At 43.0% G+C, this 15,396-nt stretch overlaps 1 long non-coding RNA gene across 1 annotated transcript; it reads left to right on the top strand.

Annotated features, from left to right (window-relative positions):
- Positions 1 to 238: 238 nt before the first annotated feature.
- LOC144665444 (uncharacterized) lies at positions 239 to 14,962 on the top strand. The gene is made up of 3 exons (XR_013572937.1): positions 239 to 884; positions 1,189 to 1,314; positions 14,106 to 14,962. It is a non-coding gene; the product is annotated as an uncharacterized LOC144665444 (long non-coding RNA).
- The last annotated feature ends 434 nt before the right edge of the window (positions 14,963 to 15,396 follow it).

The following is a 15,396-nucleotide window of genomic DNA, read 5'->3' as shown; positions in this document are numbered from 1 at the left end:
GTCTTCACTTCATTGAGAGAACGGCGTCAATATCTTTTCCGGCAGTATGTCTATAAACTTCAGGATGTAAATAGCCCTCTTCATTTTCTTTTGCCTCGACGTGAGGAGATTTTACATAACTACGATTTAAGATCTGGCACAAGTCGTAGCACCATCAAGTCTTGCAGAACGAAGCGTTCTCAGGACTTCTTCCCTTCTGGCTATTAATCTCGAACTAGCTTGTTTATAGCGGAGCTCCTTAGCGGCCCGTAAGGGCCGCAGAGCGGAGCACCATACCCATAAAAAAAAAAAACACATGAAAAAAAAAAAAAAAAAAAAAAAAAAAACACATGAAATAAAATAGGAAACCTATGCATCCGAGTTTTCATGGTCATCATGGCTAGCGGCATGCCTCGCGGGCGCGTACGGCGTACGTACGGTGTTGCGCACATCCGGGATCTTGAAAGGTCTTGACAACTCGCGCAGTACTGGCGCGAAATAATTTTGCAGTGTGAGGTCTCTTGGCAAAGAAATTTTCAAAATTACTACGTATTTTTAAATCCTATTCAGCTAGTCTGAAAGTTAGAACTTGAGACAAACATATTTATTTTGGCTCCTTGTTATGCCGATGACTACAAACGAGAGCAGGGTAAACTTAACTTCGAGGAAACAGGGTTTAAGCGATTTGCGACGGGAAAGAGATCGCGAGAGATCCAGAAAACCCGGACAGAAAGCAGGCGAAAAAGTATAGCAAAGCGCCTGTCGAACCTGGTAGCAAAGTAGCGAAGAAAAGCGACTAAAATAGCAAGAGAGGTGCCGAGAAAACAGGCAAAGAAATAGCGGAGAACAAGGGAACGGAGATAAAACGAGCAGACGAGTGTACCTACTGCGGCCAACTGGTGAAGGTGAGTACAAAACTGCAGTGTTTCCGTCATTTATACGCAAAGCTGTAAGCTTATATTTACGGCACATTTTACTTGCTTTCGCCACTAAGCATTTGCTTGTGCATGAACAATGTTGAAAAATACTATTCGTTAAAATTCAGTTTTACCAGGTTTTTCTGATCAAATAGGAGGATTTGATTATGTAAACAAATAATTGTTGGACCTTCGAGTAACGAATTCACAAAGAATATTACTTCAACACATCTCGAAGAAAATAAAGCTTACGATTTTTAAATGCTTGTGATATGATTATTTTGTTTTACAGTGCTGGAAGAGCAGCTGAGATGAGAATGAAAGTGATGTCAGTTTGCACGAAGCACCTGGAATTTCGTTAACTCCGAGTGAAATAGATCGATTCAGTGTATGCAGTTTATTGATATTCATGATGGAGGTAAAATTACTGTTCATTTAGTCAGAGTAAATAAACTTCAGCTTCATTACACAGCTCTTTCGTTCCCAAATATATTGTCACGGTGAAAACTCGCCCCTTGTGATTCAAATATTAGAAAACACATCGAAACTCGGAAAATGGTAATTGTAAATATATTTAACCTTACGATGTCATCTGTTGATTTAGCCTTGACCATAAGCAAGATTCTTTATAACTTATTTACCTTCCTTATGGGAATTTCCGATCTATTAGTGATCTTATCGTAAATCAGTTCCGCTCATCCGCAATCTACTAGGAATTGCAAACTAAGCAAAACCTTAGCAATAAGCTCTGTTGTTTGCACAACAGAGCACTCGAATATAAATCAAGCACGTACTATAAGGAAAGTCTTGCAAGGTCATTGTAAATAGAGAATCATCAATAGAATTATACAATCTAAGATGAAAATGAACTTCTTATTGATCTTTAATGCAGTTTCTCGTTGTATTTCGCTTTATGTCAGTAATCTAATTATATTCAGACTTCTGTAAAATGCAAGGTTAGCATATTACAAGTAACACTATTATTTGCCTTTATCTTAAGCAATATCCTGAAACTTATTTTGAACGGAAGATTTAAGTGTTAAGCAATTTCCTTCCTAGAGATCGACATTGATAAACTCAATGTAGTTGTTCATTTAGCCTTGAACTTGTAGTTCACCTGTCGTTAATTGCCACACTGTAAGCGTATATAAGTAGCCTTGTACTGTACAACATTTGAGTTACCTACAGCTGTCAAGAGTTGTTTAGTCCAGATGCAATAAAGAAGATAGAAGAAGTTCCTAAACCTTGAGTGTCTTACTGCCGCTGAAATGCTGTCCGACTGATCTAGAAGCTAACGACCCTGTACCTCTGGCATTGAGTAACGAGTGCCGTGCAGCGAGCCTGTGCTCTACCTAGCTTTTCCCCCCGTCAAACCGTACAAGCCGTCCATTAAACAGCGCCCCAGCTGGTTATCCGTTTCCGTGTATTCAGTGCACTTTAGAGCCAAAAACCTATCGTTACATTGTTGCAGAAATCCGGGCAGTTTCTTCAGTCCGTGGAGCGACAGCGAAAGCAGAAGGCCAACCCTCAAGGGAAAGAACTTTCATTTCTCAAGGTAATTCCCTCGAAAAAAATTTTTTTTTCCGAGTATTTGCTTTCCGTCTCGTTTCATCATTGTATTCGCGGCAGGTGTTCGTTCACCAGAAGCCTTTATTTATCCACGCAGTATATTGACTTTACTGTGTTTGTCCACGAACTCATTTGCCTGTCTGTGTTTGCCAAGTAGTACATTCTATTTATTCAGTTAAAGGAAAAACATTGAAAACTCGCTATCTCGATAGCGAAATAACAAAAATATATCTTTAACTTTTCGCCGACCGGATGAAAAAGACTAGCCCGAAAGGCTCTTATAATTTACGTTCAAGATTCCGAGCAATTTCTGGATCGACCCAGAAGGAATCCGCAGCAAATCAGATATTCGACGCCGACCCCGCACACTGCCCTCAGTGTCAAGAAGAACTCGCCCAAAATACTCAGGGTATTCAAGAGCCCTGCCAACTTTGCCTCCAGGAAGAAAAGGCAAGTTCAAGCGACGAAAACGCTTCCGTCCGTCCGCAGTCACCGTCGATACTCCACGCATTAAGCGTTATCCATAATTCTCCACTGCCTTCGACAAGTTTACAAGCCGAAAAAACGAGTTTATCCGACGAATCTCTCGCAAGTCATCCCGAGGATATCGCCTCCGAAGATTTTGACGAAACCACACCGCTAATCCCCGTGTCTAAGCGTCCGAAAACGTTGTTTCGGGACGATCACGAAGAAAAAATCACAGAAGCTGCCGAATTTTATTCTAAGAGCGACTACGATTTGAGACCTGAAAGTATGGATGCTGTCTCCCTTGCAGATCTACAAAAAAATATCCTGGATCTCCAACACCAGGTGGGCCGATGCACTGACGTGGCTCAAGAAATAGACCGGACCTACACCACAACAAGCCTATCGGACACGATTAAATTACCTTTATTTCATGGTTATGAAAGCGAGAATTTTGAACGTTGGTTAGAAAAATTTCTCCTGCATTTGGAGCGCCGACGCCTTCGAACAACTAGTGATGCCGCGCTTGCTGAACTAGCTTTACACTTGGCTGGACCTGCCGAATCATTTTTTCGGTCACTCTCAAGGAGCGAAAAAGAAAATTTCGATGCCCTCAGTAACGCCCTTCGCGACCGGTTCTCTTCTAAAGATCGAGTTTGGCGTATGCGCCAGATGTTACAAGCAAGAAAGCAAGGACCGAGCGAACCATTGGATAAATATATCGAAGATCTTCAAAACAAGTTCGACTGCCTTGACTTGTCAGAAGAAGAGAAAGTTTGGTTCTTCACTCAAGGTTTACGCTCTGATACTCAACGTGAAGTGCTGATGCGCCAGCCAAGAACCTTCAGAGAAGCAGAAAATGCGGCCCGCCTCACCCAAACAGTTCAGCAATCACTTCAAGATGCTAAAGGAAATGACGCTCTTGCTCAAATACAACAACAATTAACCGCCATTGTCTCCAGTATGGCTAATAAGGATAAGCCTAAGGAAGCTTCGATTTCCGCCCTCCATTCCTCGCCCCAGCCCTCCGTTGATGAGAAGCTTGCTTGCCTTGAGCGTGACATGAAGCAAGTAATGACACTTATTAATGGTAATCATATCCAAGAATCAACTATTGCAGCTTACCAGCCTTCCACAAGGGAAAATTATTACCACAATAATAAAGAAGATGAAAACGTTCGCCTCCGCGAAGAAATTCGTCAACTTAAGGCTGCAGTGAAAGAATTAGAATCTCAAAAGGCTACGGCAGCTGACCGCTATGATAGAGGCAGAGCACCCCACGAACGAACCTCCGACTTGTCCCGTGCATTAGAGGAAATTAGAAGAATGCAATCACGCATGGATGGGTTTATGCGGACTTACGCCTCTAAACTAAATCGCCAAGAACAACCGCGTGTCCGAACAAGAGATGGACGCCCCATTTGCGATATTTGCGGACGAATCGGTCACGTCAGACAAAATTGTTTTTCGCGGAATGAACAGCGGAATCAGCCAACAGGACAACAGCACACCCAACAGTCACGCCCACGTATTGCTGTTATTGAAGCTGACCCACCTGACAACGTGGTAGTGGCGCAATTTCATCATCAAGATTCAACTAGCTACCACACCCAAACCGCTGACCAGTGCACTACTCCGCCAGAAGCATCTTCGTCGGACTGCAATCTTTTAATCACTCCTCACAGTGACGGGCCTGAAAAGAACATAGAGAACACCCCAACTAAGGATCAGGACACAAAGAATACTTCCATACGTGCACAGGCCACCATCTCCGACCCTCAGCTGCCTAACCCTACTCCTGCTGATCCATCCCCGAATGACGACCTGTCAGAAGAATTTTCTTCATTACCTACAGCATGTTCCGCTACCCAAGAACAGGACATCACCATAAAACCACGCGATCTTTCTCTTTATGGGAACATTGCTGGCTGCCCTGTTAAACTTCTTGTTGATACAGGCGCCTCGATAACTGTTCTAAATGCTGCATTCTTCCGCGAGATACCGAGTTCTCAACCACTGAAAACAAGCACAAGCTCTGTGCCGGCGATTAACACGGTCAGTGGCGAACGACTGCCTATTCTTGGACAAGTTACCCTCCCGTTGGAAATTGAAGGCCGATGTTATCATTGTCGGATGTACGTTATTGAAGATTTGGGTTTCGAAGCTGTTCTTGGCCGCGACTTTTTGGAGGAGAAGGGCGCCGTTATTGACTTCCGCAATGGCACTGTGCAACTCACAGACGAAGATCCTATTATTCATGAGCCAGTAGTTCAGACTGTCAAAGCTGTGGCCACGTACGTTATCCCACCTCTATCAGAAACGATTGTCCCAGCACAATTGGACCAGTACTCCTTTCAAGACCTCACAGGCCTGATTGAACCAAGCCCTCAGTTGGTTCACAAGTATTGTATCCAAGGGGCTACTTCTCTGGTTAATCCTACACCTGAAGGCGATGTACCCTTCCGCATACTTAACCCCACAGCCAAACCTGTCACCATCCATCAAGGAACTACGCTGGGAGCTTTTACCACTCTCGATGACGTGGTCACGGCTCCTTGTCATGAAAGCACACCAGTAACCGAGCCTCAGCCACCAACTGACCTGCAGTCTCATATTGACCTATCACAATCTACGCTCACCGCCGACCAACAGCAAGCATTATTGGCCCTGCTACATAAATATCGAGATGTGTTCGCTTTATCTCCTGAAGAGCTAGGACGCACCGACATCATCAAGTATACAATCGATACAGGCGATTCTTGCCCAATACGACTACGACCGTATCGCCTCCCAGAATCCAAGAAGGCCACGGTGGAAACACACATTAATGATATGCTGAAAAGAGGTATTATCCGAGAATCTACAAGCCCATGGTCTGCCCCTATCGTATTGGTCAGTAAAAAGGATGGTGGGGACCGTTTCTGCCTCGACTATCGCCGCTTGAATCAAATCACAAAAAAAGACTCCTTCCCTCTCCCAAGGATTGACTCCACCTTGGACGCGCTAACCAATGCTAGATATTTTTCGACCATGGACCTTATGTCCGGGTACTGGCAATGCAGTCTCGACGAGGCAGCCAAAGAGAAGACTGCCTTTATTACGCACAGGGGTCTATATGAATTTGAAGTTCTCCCGTTCGGTCTAGTCAATGGACCATCGTTTTTTCAAAGGATTATGGAGTGCATTCTTCGCGGTTTGACGTACGAAACTTGTCTAATATATCTTGATGACGTCATCGTCTTTTCGCGCACTTTTGACGAGCACTTGAAACGTTTAGAACAAACATTTCAGCGTTTTCGGGATGCCAATATCAAGCTCAAGCCAAGCAAGTGTCATTTTGGATGCAGCCAAGTAAATTTCCTTGGCCATGTCGTATCCGCAGAAGGCGTCCAACCTGACCCACAGAAGATAGAGGTGGTGAAAAATTTCCCAGTCCCACGCAACATCAAGCAAGTGCGCTCGTTCTTAGGACTGTGCAACTATTACCGCAAGTTTGTTCGAAACTTTGCCAGGATTGCTGACCCTTTAAACAAACTCACCAGAAAGAACATTGTTTTCAACTGGGATGAGCATTGCCAACAAGCTTTTGAGACGCTAAAATCAGCCCTTACAGACGCTCCCATCCTTGCTTATCCTGATTTTACTCTCAACTTTGAACTATATGTGGACGCAAGTAATGACGGGATTGGCATGGTACTGGGACAGATACAGAATGGGAAGGAAGTAGTCATTGCATACGCAGGGCGCAGTCTCAACCAGGCCGAGAGGAATTACAGCGTCACAGAACGAGAAGCCCTATCTGTCGTTGAAGGCATCAAGTACTTCCAATCTTATCTGTACGGCAGAAAATTTACAGTCCATACCGACCACAACGCCCTGAAGTGGCTTATGCAGATCCGTGACCCTACTGGCCGCCTTGCACGATGGAGTCTCTTATTACAACAGTTTGACTTTGAAATCAAGCACCGTGCAGGGAAATCTAATGGTAACGCAGATGCTTTATCCAGAAGACCTTATGACCACGAAATTGCCGCCTTTGACAAGCCAGGAGTTCAGACTGAACGAATATACGAGCTGCAACGGCGAGACCCAACCCTAGCAGATATCATTGACTACCTAGAGATTAACAAGTTACCCTCTGACGAGCAAAGTGCAAGAGCTATCTTGCATACCATAGATGACTTCTACCTTGATCACGACGGCATCCTCTGCCATATCTGGACACCTGGAAAAGGCAGACTCAGTACTCCACGCTCCCAACTTGTGGTACCTACAGCACTACGCCACGAAATCTTGCTGTCAGCCCATGATGACCCGACAGGTGGCCATCTCGGTGTCCATAAGACCTATGAAAAGCTCCGAGAAAGGTACTATTGGCGAGGGCTCTTTGCTGATGTCCAACATTGGTGTACTACGTGTGTGTCTTGCGCTATGAAAAAATCTCCAAAGAATAGACCTACTGCACCCCTCTTACCAATTCCAGTTGAGGGGCCCTGGCACATGGTCTCAGTGGATGCGCTCGGCCCTTTCCCAGCGACAAAGCGTAATAATCGCTACATTATCGTCTTCACTGAATTCCTTACTCGCTGGCCAGAAGCATTTGCTGTTCCTAGCATTGACGCCCCAGTCATTGCTGACTTATTTGTCAATGAAATCTTGGGCCGTCATGGTGCACCTCGTGTCTTACTGTCAGACAGAGGCACTAATTTCCTCTCCAAGCTCATCGCAGAAGTGTGCCACCTGGTTAACACAGAAAAAGGAAATACAACCGCTTTTCATCCGCAATGTAATGGATTGACGGAGCGCATGAACCAAAGCTTGGCTCATACTTTGTCTATGTACGTCTCCGCAGATCAACGGGACTGGGATACGCACATTCCAGCTGCCCTGTTTGCTTATCGTGTTTCTCCGTCAGAAGTCACTGGCGAATCACCCTTTTTCTTACTCTACGGGAGACAACCGCGCCTTCCCATGGATGTCAGCTTACTTCCGCCCCGCGAGGTGTCCGCCTCAATAGCTGATCATAGAGCGCGCATTGTCCAGCATATCGAGGAAGCCCACCGTTTAGCCAAGGAGAATATTCAACGAGCCCAACAAAAGATGAAACAATATTATGACCGAAACGCTACACCTGTTTCCTTCGACATTGGTCAAAAGGTTTGGATCTATTCCCCAAAAAACAAGAAAGGTCTATGTAAGAAACTTCTTCACAGCTGGCATGGTCCTTATACCCTTGTCGCTCGTACGTCACCCGTAAACTACGTCATTCGAGCCGCTGACAACAGCCGCATTTCAACCACAATACACGTTGCTCGCATGAAACCTTACTTCGACCCAGACACACGCCCCATCCGTCAGCCTCCAGTCGAGATAGATGAGCCCTACTTACAAGAAACAGATTTACCCAGCGATAGTTTTGAGGAGTCCCCCACTTCTGCTCTCCCGGATAGTGGTTCTTCTGATAGTACTCAACCGCCGCCAAGTGACCTTCCCACCCCAACAGCAACGCAACACCCTGATAACGAAGGGCCGAACTTGCTTAATGATCCTGACGTGTTTACCGCAGACAAGATCCTTCGGCAACGCCTTTACAAAGGAACACCACAATTTGAAATAAAGTGGAGAGGTTATAAGGAAACTTCATGGGAACCACTAGAGAATATTCTTGACAGAACTCTCATCACGCGCTATTATCAAGATCACCCCCGCGCAAGAAATCTCGTTGATGGTGAGAACCAATCTGACTCCGTTAATGCCATTGACCTACCAACAATTGCCGCCTTCACCATCTCCTATACCAGGGCACCCGCTATACAGCCCGCTTCCAGGCCGCCCACCAGTCCTATCCTTGACAACTATATTGCCGTCTCACCAACTCATCACCATCGTACTGCCTTCCACTTCCGGAAATTTCTAGCTGCTGTCCTCTTTACAGTAGTTTTAGCGACTTCACATGTGTCGTGCTCAAGATTGGACGCTTCCGGCAAAGGTCTTACCTTCTTTCCCGATTCCCTGATGTTGGCAAGTAACCCTCAAGCACTTGTCTTTTACGACGATACTACACTTGTCAGCGTTCACGTCCACCTTCAACCGTGGAGCCTAGGACCTGTCCCTACAGTGAATAACTCCTGCTCACCTCAACAAAAGCTTTTCTACGACCAGTTACTTGGCTCAGTTCGTTCCATTCAACGCGTTATTCGGCGCCTGGGTTCATTTCAAGGAATCACTAACATCATTGAATGCGATTCGTTTCTACGCCGCTATTATTTCTATATCACCGGAAAAGAATCTCAGCTGGTTTGTAATTCGCGCCGTTTCGCCAGTTCCCTGGAACAGTGCCGCTCCTGGGCTAAGATTTCTTGCCAGTCCCAATCCCCGGATGAGCGCCTATGGCTCCGATCGCGCAAACGGAGAGAAGCCTGGGCCTGTCACGCCGGACTTTTTGGCTTGGCGCGTTGGATCTACGAGCGAACAGGCCATTCGTGTGAGAAGAATAATATTTTCGGCCTCGTTCGCACCCTTGGCCAAATGGCTGAAAGCATGAAAACCTCTCAACGAATCTCTCGAGTTATACAAGGAAAAACTGTTTATTTACTGAAAACTACGGATAAACTGACCACACGGGTCAATGGCTTGGCTGAAACTCTGCGTGATGTTGACCGCACGTTTTTAGGTTGGGAAAGCGAGCTTCAGAAATTTGCTAGCAAGGAACAATGCCATTATGAAACCTCGCTCGAATTTTTGTCTAAATACACTATGCAAATGAACCGTGTATTGTCTTCCCTTTTGCGCCTTCTCGAATTAGAAGATTTTACACGTCAAACAGAACATGTCACCAAAAGAGATTTAATTGGCTACAACGACCTTCCTCGTTCAATCGCTACGGAACTATCTGCACAGTTGTCCGCCATCCCTTCCCTGCGCGGAACTTCAAGCGCTCTCAACAACGGTTTTCAACTTCTCATTCGTCCTTTATTGGATTATGATTTCACGGCGAATCACAAATTCAAACTAAACATTTTATTTACTGTTCCACATGTGTCATCCAGTGAGAAGTTCTGCACTATACAACCTCTAACACCATTAAAATACAACATTAGTGGTGTTTGTTTTACCGGACTTATGTCCCGTGCTGATGTTATGTTAGTAACGTGTTCTACTCAGCGTTATCTCATCAATCCCGTCACCCTACAAAAATGCTACCGCGAAGATGATGTTGTTCTCTGCCCGAAATCGCTTTTACTTAAGGCCTCCCGTACAGAATGGCTTGGTTTACCATGGTCGCCGAATTCAAAATTATCATTTCAACGCAATCACAGGAAAGCCGTAGATTGTAATGATTTACACCCTTTAATACATCTTGGATCTCGTGTTTATCTTGGTACAACTCTTCACACCATTACCTTCCGAGAAGTTGATGGAACGACAAACAGAGTTTTAATTACTCCCTTATCTATTTTTCACGTTCCCTGCAATACATCATTCGACGCCCAAGAAACCGGCGTTGGAAAATGTCCTAAGACTTTGAAATTTTCGCTTCCCATATTTCAACCGGATCGTTTTGCGTATATTCCCTGGTCACCTGCATCCAACGACACAGCGTTCCAGCTCCATTATGAATCACTGTCAATATTTCCGCCTCTGACATTTGATAATCAAACTATCAACGACCTCGACAATACGTATGCAGTTTTGGATGGCCAACTTACACGACAACTCAACGCAGTAAATACCAGCATCGCTCATCTTAAACCCGCCGACACTACAACCATGAACGACGTTTTGACCTATTTTTCGTTTTCTCTCACTGTTGTTAACAGTATTATAATTTTACTCTATTTTTGTTGCTATCGCCACCTTCTTGTCAACAATCCTCCATCTTCTCGCTCTCTCTCGGAAACTACTGCTCTCACTTCAAGGAAGTGTTGTACACACACCAACACTTCTCACGGAACTTCCATTTAGCCATTAACACTTTTTAACCCTACTTTTTACTTTTTCTTCCTTTTTCATTTCCTTTTTCATTTCCTACGCTCTGACTTTCTTTGTTTAGTTTGCTTTATATACCCCTCTCTTTTTCTCTGTTCACTCATTATTCTACTCTCGCGTCAGCAAGTCGTGCTACTCTACACTTCTAAGATGGATTTCGTTTTCGTGATTGAACTCGCTGGTTTCCAGCATGGCGAACGACCGTTCACCTTGAAACAAATATGTATTGCTCCTGTGGGAGGTGGCACTCCCACGACTATTTCTTTTGACACGCTGTTTCTTTTGGATGAGTCGCCCCGAGCGATTAATACTTTTTCTTTTCAGACCGACAAGATCCACGGTATTCCCGTGGATGAGCCCGGCCTTCCCTACAGCTTACGTAAAGATGCTATCCTAACGGCCATCAAGTCCGCCGCCTATAAGACGCTTGCCGACATTCCGTCGGCGTACCAGCGCCGCCCAAGAATCCTCCTGGTTACTAAAGGCAAAGACAAAGTATCCTTCATCGAACAACTTCTCCCCCAGGAGGGGTTCCTGGCTCACCGGACAGTCCGGGACTTAGCAGATTACGGGTGTCCGTCCGCAATAACGCTGCTGGGACAACGACGCTCGCTCGACGTTACCGCGACAGCGTTCAGTTCCTGGTTTTGGGGACGATATCGCACGTTTCTAGCGCCTTGTTTGTTGCGCCCAACCGCTTCCTCTACCGTCCCCGAAGACGAAGAATCCTGGGATTAAGACTTACAAGGAGGAAACGCTAGGACTTCATTACAATTTATTGAACTGACCCCTGGTATTTTTCTATTTATTAGTTAACTCTATTAATATCTAGGAAAATAGGCTCCAGTGATACGCCTTGGTCAGGGCGCGTCTTAGCCACGCACGGCTACTTAGTTGATTCTTGCTGAGTATTCAACTCAGATTTTCCGTGATTAAGTGCATTTTCTCGTACCGATTTCGGCTATTCTATATGTGATTCCTCTATTTTTCATTTTCTTGTGGTGTTAAACCAGGAGGTTTAAATTTAAGGTGGGGAGTGTCACGGTGAAAACTCGCCCCTTGTGATTCAAATATTAGAAAACACATCGAAACTCGGAAAATGGTAATTGTAAATATATTTAACCTTACGATGTCATCTGTTGATTTAGCCTTGACCATAAGCAAGATTCTTTATAACTTATTTACCTTCCTTATGGGAATTTCCGATCTATTAGTGATCTTATCGTAAATCAGTTCCGCTCATCCGCAATCTACTAGGAATTGCAAACTAAGCAAAACCTTAGCAATAAGCTCTGTTGTTTGCACAACAGAGCACTCGAATATAAATCAAGCACGTACTATAAGGAAAGTCTTGCAAGGTCATTGTAAATAGAGAATCATCAATAGAATTATACAATCTAAGATGAAAATGAACTTCTTATTGATCTTTAATGCAGTTTCTCGTTGTATTTCGCTTTATGTCAGTAATCTAATTATATTCAGACTTCTGTAAAATGCAAGGTTAGCATATTACAAGTAACACTATTATTTGCCTTTATCTTAAGCAATATCCTGAAACTTATTTTGAACGGAAGATTTAAGTGTTAAGCAATTTCCTTCCTAGAGATCGACATTGATAAACTCAATGTAGTTGTTCATTTAGCCTTGAACTTGTAGTTCACCTGTCGTTAATTGCCACACTGTAAGCGTATATAAGTAGCCTTGTACTGTACAACATTTGAGTTACCTACAGCTGTCAAGAGTTGTTTAGTCCAGATGCAATAAAGAAGATAGAAGAAGTTCCTAAACCTTGAGTGTCTTACTGCCGCTGAAATGCTGTCCGACTGATCTAGAAGCTAACGACCCTGTACCTCTGGCATTGAGTAACGAGTGCCGTGCAGCGAGCCTGTGCTCTACCTAGCTTTTCCCCCCGTCAAACCGTACAAGCCGTCCATTAAACAGCGCCCCAGCTGGTTATCCGTTTCCGTGTATTCAGTGCACTTTAGAGCCAAAAACCTATCGTTACAATATTAAATAATCCACTTGTCATGTAGTTCTGTTCACTATTGAGCGTTCATGTGGATTACATAACAATATCAACAATTTTGAGATTTTGAGGTCTGTTTTGCTGGTTTCATTCAGAATGTCAACAGTAAATGTTATATTTGTCATAAAAAAATCACAATCTTGTTGTGGAATTTGGAAAATGCACACAACAAAGGTTAATGATTACTGGAAAACTGGAATCTTTGTGAGTAAATTCATGCCATTTTAGACACTGTATGCAGCTGTGCATGCAAACTTATTATTAATTAAATGTGTATCTTTAAAAATCTTAGTATTACTGTTAAGAGAAAAGCTTTTAAGATGTGGCAATGTTTTTCCTATGCATGTACATGTATATATAGGGGTAGAGGGGAGGGGGAGTATTTAAAGGCCAAACCTTTTAATTAAGAGGGGGTGTAAGGGTTTGCAGTGATGCTTTGAGTTTATTAAAATATTTACAGTAGAACCCTGCTAACTCGAACTCTGAAGGGAAACGAAAATGAGTTCGAGTTAGCGGGGTTTTTCGAGTTAGCGGGGTTGATTGAATATTTTATTTGCCAAGTTAATAATTGATAGTTTACTGATTTTTAAGCACTTCAGTATACAGTACTGTGCAAATTGAACTTATCTTGCCAGAAACTCTAAAGCGAGCACACATTCTTTTGTTAAGAGTGGAAAATGACTGTCAAATACATGATCTGTTCATTGCTATAATCAATGGGCAACCGTTGCGAGTTGCAAGTTCCGGAATTCGAGTTATCAGGGTAAAAAGTTTGACCCAAATTTTGTTCAAGGGAAACAAAATTTAGTTCGAGTTAGCGGGGTTTTCGAGTTATCCGAGTTCGAGTTAACCGAGTAAAAATGACTGAAAAGTGGGGTCAAATCCAAGGGAAATGGAAGTGAGTTCGAGTTAGCAAGGTTGTTCGAGTTATCCGAGTTCGAGTTACCGGGGTTTTTTTCTGTAGTTGACTTTGCAGTTATCAGTAAAAAAAAATAGTCTGTGCTGATACATCTCTGTTAAATATATAAGGTATCCTTTCGCATCCAGTAGTTTTGCTTCACTTTATACAAGCTTGCGTTAAGTGTTTTGTTTTATAAATTATTGATATTCATGCCAATTAATCAATTTTAATTTAATCTGTGGCATTTGACTTTTTTCAGGGTTAACATGAGTTTCAGAGACACAAAAACAGAATGTGGACAAGGACATCAAAAGAAAACAGGAAGGATTAAGATTATCCAGTTTGATGTTTGGGTGTCTTCATGATGCCATTTTCAAGAGACTAGTAAATTACATGTAAATTGAAATCAAGAAAAGTTGCAAATGAGCAAAGTTTATATTTTAAATGTTAACGTATTTACAGTGTACTTCAGAAAACAACTTCTTGATTGACCTGTCTCTTTCACATCTTTTTAGATGTAACAAGGGCATTATGAAGTGATCTTTTTAAGAATATGCAGCCAAAACAGTAACAGCAGAAATGAATGGGAGTTTAAAATTTCTATTTTCAATGTTTTGGCTGGTAAGAAACCACATGTGACCAAGCTAAAATCTCTTTGGCCGGTTAACATGACCTGTAAGTGTCCAAATATTTTGAGCCCTCGACTACACAGGACTTACATGTAGTTGTCTAATTACTGTATATCATAAGATCTTTGGTTGACCTTGGGGGAGGTAGTGGAGTTAAAAAGCAATGTAATAATTTGAATTTGGATTGGTAATGCTGAAACTGGTGGTACTGTAATTCTAAAGTATAGACGTTAAAATCGTGATTGCAAGCAATATGCAATACCAATTTCATTCTTATGTGTTGTATGCTGTGTACAATTTATAAGAACAGCTATAATGTTAAAATTAGTGAAATATTCTAAAGCCAGATAAAATTTGCAGTATCCATTAGGTACCATGAAGCAACCAAATTGTGACTCATTTGCTTACTTTGTGAACTCCATGACGAATGGGCAACATGACTCCACAAAAATGTGTACAATAAAGCATACAAATTTTTAAAAGAGCAGTTAAAGTATTGATGCTATATTTTTTTCTTGCATAGTTTTATACACAAGCAAACATGATTCTATTTTTTCTGCGAAATCAAAGAACAAAACTGAGTTTGAGACTCACAAACAATATTCTATCTTCCCAGAATTTTTGTTTTTTTATTTCTGTAAGTGAAGTGAAACCCCTTAAGAGGAAGGGGACTGAAAAAGACATGTAAAAGTAAAAAAGGTGCTATCATCCTTTTTTGGGGGGCGGGGGGGTGGGATGGGGTTACAGAATGTCCCTTCTTTGCTTCCAGTTAGTTTCACTCCGGTTTGCTTGTAGTTAGGTTCACCCCTGTTTGCTCGCAGTTAGCTTTATTCATCCGGTGTGCTTGGGATTAGCTTTTACTCTAGTTTGCTTGTGGTTAGCTTTCACTCCGGTTTGCTTGGCATTAGCTTATGGCAATAT

Source organism: Oculina patagonica, chromosome 9, assembly GCF_052425735.1.
Source record: "Oculina patagonica isolate OP01 chromosome 9, crgOcupat, whole genome shotgun sequence".
NCBI classification, from domain to species: Eukaryota; Metazoa; Cnidaria; class Anthozoa; order Scleractinia; family Oculinidae; genus Oculina; species Oculina patagonica.
This window is presented reverse-complemented; position numbering and strand designations above follow the sequence as displayed.